Source organism: Cebus imitator, unplaced genomic scaffold, assembly GCF_001604975.1.
Source record: "Cebus imitator isolate Cc_AM_T3 unplaced genomic scaffold, Cebus_imitator-1.0 Scaffold89, whole genome shotgun sequence".
NCBI classification, from domain to species: Eukaryota; Metazoa; Chordata; class Mammalia; order Primates; family Cebidae; genus Cebus; species Cebus imitator.
The window spans coordinates 2,680,926-2,686,159 of NW_016107404.1; the positions used below are offsets into that span (position 1 = coordinate 2,680,926).

Sequence of the window (5,234 nt, forward strand, 5' to 3'; positions counted from 1 at the left end):
CTCCTGGCCCTTTTTTTCTTTTTCTTTTTTTTTTTTTTTAAGAGAGTATTGCTTATCTTTTAGTCTGAACTCACAGCTGTAAAACGGAGTCATATTCTCATTATCCACATGCTCTTTGTTTTTGCTTTTCATCTTTCTCTAATTCTTCCCATCTCTTTACTCCCCAAAATAAATGCCTATTTACTAAAATCATTTTTTTGACCTCTAAATATGTTAACTCTTTGCTCTGAAGACTTGTCACATTCCTAAGAGGAATATATTAAGACTATCGCAATGTCTTCAGTGTGTTTGCCAACTTTGAATTTAAAGAGGAAATTTCCTTGGCCAGTCACCATTAGGTTTTACAACTTTCAACTGAAAGCAGGGAAAGGAGAAAATAAACAAATAAAAAATAAAAAAGGAAAGCAGGGAAAGGAGAAAACAATCTGACATTTATTGATAAGGAGAAATAAACTGCTGCTTAGGCATCAGGCATTTGTCTGTCATGTGAATTACAAATATTTATTTGATTCGATACATTTTTATTGAGCCTTTTCTGCCTGAATGCCAGAAACACGGTGTCAGTGACAGTGTCAGAAGACAGAGGTAAATATCACCTAAGCACTGTCCTCGAGGAGCTCATGATGGAATGAGAATGTAGACACAGAAAGTATAACAAAACAATATTAATAGAAAGAGAAAACATAGCATTAAACTGATTTTGTAGAGTCTCTTTTGTTGCAGACTCTTTCATTTAAAGATGTTTACTCTGGGGCCTGGTGTGGTGTCTCATCTCTATAATCCCAGTACTTAGGGAGGCAGAGGTAGGAGAATCCTGAGTCCAGGAGTTTGAGACCAGCCTGTGCTAACTACCTGAGAGGGCGAGGTGGGAGGATCCCTTTTGCCAAGAGTTTGAGGTTACAGTGAGCTGTGATTGTACAGCTGCATTCAGCTTGGGCTACAGAGCAAGACTCTGTCTCTTAAAGAAAATTTTTAAAAAATAACAGGCAGGGCATGGTGGCTCATGCCTGTAATCCCAACACTTTGGGAGACTGAAGCAGGGGATCACTTCAGGTTAGCAATTCAAGACCAGCCTGGACAACAAGTGAAACCCTGCTTCTACTAAAAACACAAAAAGTAGGCCGGGCACATGGCTCACACCTGTAATCTTAGCACTTTGGGAGGCCGAGGTGGGTGGATTGCCTGAGCTCAGCAGTTCAAAACCAGCCTAGGCAACATGATGAAACACCATCTCTACTAAAAAAAATACAAAAACTTAGCCAGGCATGGTGGTGGTGCCTGTTCTCTCAGCTACTTGGGAGGCTGAGGTGGGAGAATCACTTAAACCCAGGAGGCAGAGGTTGCAGTGAGTTAACAGATCCTGCACAACCAGAGCGAGACTCTGTCTCAAAAAAGAAAAACAAAGATATTTACTCTGATTAATTCTACCATAGATAGTTTTAGAATCCCGACTTGATAGGACTTAATATGTTAATGGCATAAAGAGTAAATGAGTTTTTAACTAGCTTTGTGATCCTGGCCAAGTCACTCCACCTTTGGGGACCTTTGTTGCTTTACCTGTAATATGGTCATAATATTTTTTCTGCGGTTTTCATCATAGTTTAAGAAGCAAATTAAGTACAGGTAGCCTACTGAAAGTACAAACTACAAAGAGACTAATAAGAGCAACATAGAGATATAATCTTCTTGGTTCCCTTGGTCTAACTAATCAGGTATCTTTCTGGGCACCAAAGTATGTCTTCAAAGATCTAGTCACCAGCAAGGTAGTCTCTTAGAAATGGGAGATGTTTTCACAAAGATAAGAATGCATCTTTCACCAGTATTTATCATAGCATTTTTGTTTCAGAAAGACAGAAAGAACATATGTGCACTATAACGATTACATTTTCATTTCTTCTTACTTCACATACCTCCTACGGGAAGCTCAAAGACCTTGAAATCACATTAATATACCTTAAAATATTTAATGTACATGAGTTGTTTCAGTTCTTTGAAGGTGCTGTAATCTGGTTTTGCCCTTACGTTGTTTGTTTCTTGTGTAAACTCATCACATTCTCTGAAAAGCCTCCATCTCCCTTCCAAATCCTGGATCTCCTATTGGACTTCAAGGATTAATAAAGCTGCAGCATCTTGAGCTGGCTTGCTCCAAGGGTTTGTCTACTCAAATGGATGTAGTTTGTTATATAAAGTGATTCCCAGGAAGTTGGTACAAAATTCCTCTGTACTGTAGTTCAGAAGATTAAGTTAATTTATGACCTATTATGAAATTGAAACATTTTTCTTGAAGAGTCTCGAGGTGTTTGGAAATATAAAGCTGACAATAATACAAAGAATGAACTGGAATAGCAGGAAGTAGAGAAGCTGATTAGGAAGGTTTTGCATCCGCTCACACATAAGAAGGTGGAAAAGAAGTAAAATCAGCAGGATGTGGGGATCAATCAGATATAGGAAACATTAGAGAAGAACTAGGGAGGATGCTATCATTTCTAGCTTTGTCATACCAGTAGCTGCTGAGGCAATACCCCAAATATAAACATACATGTTAGAGAAAGAATAGTTGTGGCATGTGTTTATTTTAATGTAAGGTCAGTGTGAGTGGTTGGGTAAATATGTTTGAGTTTCTAAATATTGATTTTAAAGTCTAGACAATTGGAGGACACAGTCAAAATCAAACAGCAAATTGTTGGAAATACAAATGAAATTCAGGAATGAAAGTGAGGTTAAAGATAAATAAATAAATGTGGAAAGTTAATGAAATTCAAGTAGTAGTTGAAGCCTGGAAGAAGATAAGCTTGCTTCATTAGGTCTGGTAGATAACCTGAGAGAGAAAAAATAGCAAAAGAAAATTTGTTCAAGAAAGCATTTAATGTTTTTTGGTTTTTTGAGTCCGAATCTTGCTCTGTCACTCAGGCTGGAGTGTAGTGACGCGATCTCGGCTCATTGCAGCCTCCACCTCCTGGGTTCAAGTGATTCTCCCGCCTCAGCCACCATGTTTGGCTAAATTTTTGGGAATCTTTAGTAGAGACGGGGCTTCACCATATTGGCCAGGCTGGTCTCAAACTCTAGATCTCATAATCTGCCTGCCTCAGCCTCTCAAAATGCTGGGATTACAGGCATAAGCCACCGTGCTTAGCCTCTGCCTCTTATTTTAGATTACTATGTCAACCACTTATGTCCAGTCTGTATCATATCTCACACTTGGCTGAATAACCACCATCAGCATTAATAGTTGTTACAGCTTTCTCAGCACCTGGACTCCCACTACCAATGTTTCTGCAAATAAAATGTCAGAATGAATCCAAGAGCAAGTAGGTCTTATGTTACCTCTCTCTCTAAAGGCTCTCTTGATTGCTGCATCCTCCATGTGATGTACTGATTCTTTCCCCTTTTTGGATCCAGGAGCTTATTTAATTATAACATGTGTATCATTGAATTGCACTCATTTGTTTGTTTCCTTTCTTTCTTTCTTTTTTTAATGTCAGATAGGTAATGTGCCAATGTTCTGACATTGTAACAAGGTTTTTTGTTTTGTTTTGTTTGTTTTTTTTTTTTGAGACAGAGTCTCAATTTGTTGCTCAGGCTGGAGTGCAGTGGCACAATCTTGGCTCACCACTACCTCCACCTCCTGAGTCCAAGCGATTCTCCTGCCTCTGTCTCCGGAGTAGCTGAGACGACAGGCACGGGCCACCACACCCAGCTAATTGTTGTATTTTTAGTAGAGACAAGGTTTCACTATGTTGGCCAGGATGGTCTTGAACACCTGATCTCATGATCTACCCACTTCATTCCCCTAAAAGTGCTGGGATTACAGGTGTGAGCCACTGTGCCCAGCCAGGTTTTCCTTCTTTCTTTCCTTCTTTCTTTCTTTCTTTCTTTCTTTCTTTCTTTCTTTCTTCCTTTCTTCCTTTCTTCCTTTCTTCCTTTCTTCCTTTCTTCCTTTCTTCCTTTCTTCCTTTCTTCCTTCCTTTCTTCCTTTCTTTCTTCCTTTCTTTTTCTTTCTTTCTTCTTTCTTTTCTTTCTTTCCTTTCTTTCTTTCCTTCTTTCTTTCCTTCTTTCTTTCTTTCTTTTCTTCCTTTCTCTCTCCCTCTCTCTCTCTCTCTCTTTCTTTCTTTCTTTCTCTTTCTTTCTTGTTGTTGTTTTTGAGACAGAGACTTGCTCTGTTGCCCAGGCTGGAGCACAGTGATGTAATCTTGGCTCACTGCAACCTCAGTCTCCTGGGTTCAAGTGATTCTTGGGCCTCAGCCTCCCAGGTAGCTGGGATTATGGGCATGGCCCACCAGGACTGGCTAATTTTTGTATTTTTATTAGAGAAAGGTTTTGCTATGTCGGCCAGGCTGGTCTCAAACTGCTGGCCTCAAGAGATCCACCCACCTTGGCCTCCCAAAGTTTTGGGATTACAGATGTGAGCCACCATTGTAAACAGGGTTTGAGGAAGATACTTCTCACAGATGTGCGTGAAAAACCCAAACATCATGCTTATGAGCTGCAAGGATCACATTAATTTCTTTAGAAAGCTGTCTGCCCTATCATATTGAACCCCCCTTTATGGACAGGGACTACACTTTATTTCCCTGTGCTTATCTGAGTGCCTAATACAATAACTAGTAGATAACACACTAACTATAGAGGCTTAAAAGATCTGTCTCTGGCCCGGCCGGGTGGTTCATGCCTATAATCCCTGCAATTTGGGAGGCCGAGGTGCACAGATCACCTGAGGCTGGGAGTTTGAGAGCAGCCTGACATGGAGAAATCCTGTCCCTGCTAAAAAAAATACAAAAAAATTGGCTGGGCATGGTGGTGCATACCTGTAATCCCAGCTACTTGGGAGGCTGAGGCAGGGGAATTGCTTGAGCCCAGGAGGCGGAGGTTATAGTGAGCTGAGATCACGCCATTGCACTCCAACCTGGGCAACAAGAGTAAAACTTCATAAAAAAAAAAAAAAAAAATCTGTCTCTACTGCTCTCTACTCCTAGTCTCCATCACTTCCAATTCATGGACACAGACATTCATCCACAGAGATTTGGGGACCGGGTTCACAGCCTTTGTTTTCTACCTCAACTCCTACCTTATTTTGCTAAGGTCAATATCCCCATCAATGGCTCATTGAATATCCTTGCTTTTCAATCTCTGATTCCAAGAATGAGAAAGATACCTTAAATACTTTACATCAATACCAAATTCTGGGTGTAATTCCTTAGAATTGTCCTTGAGAAAGTCCTACAATTATGTTATTA

At 40.1% G+C, this 5,234-nt stretch overlaps 1 non-coding gene across 1 annotated transcript; it reads right to left on the minus strand.

The window, feature by feature from the left end:
* Positions 1-4,394: 4,394 nt before the first annotated feature.
* Positions 4,395-4,493, minus strand: LOC119472205. The gene has a single exon (XR_005201324.1). It is a non-coding gene; the product is annotated as a small nucleolar RNA U13 (small nucleolar RNA).
* Between the last annotated feature and the right edge of the window lie 741 nt (positions 4,494-5,234).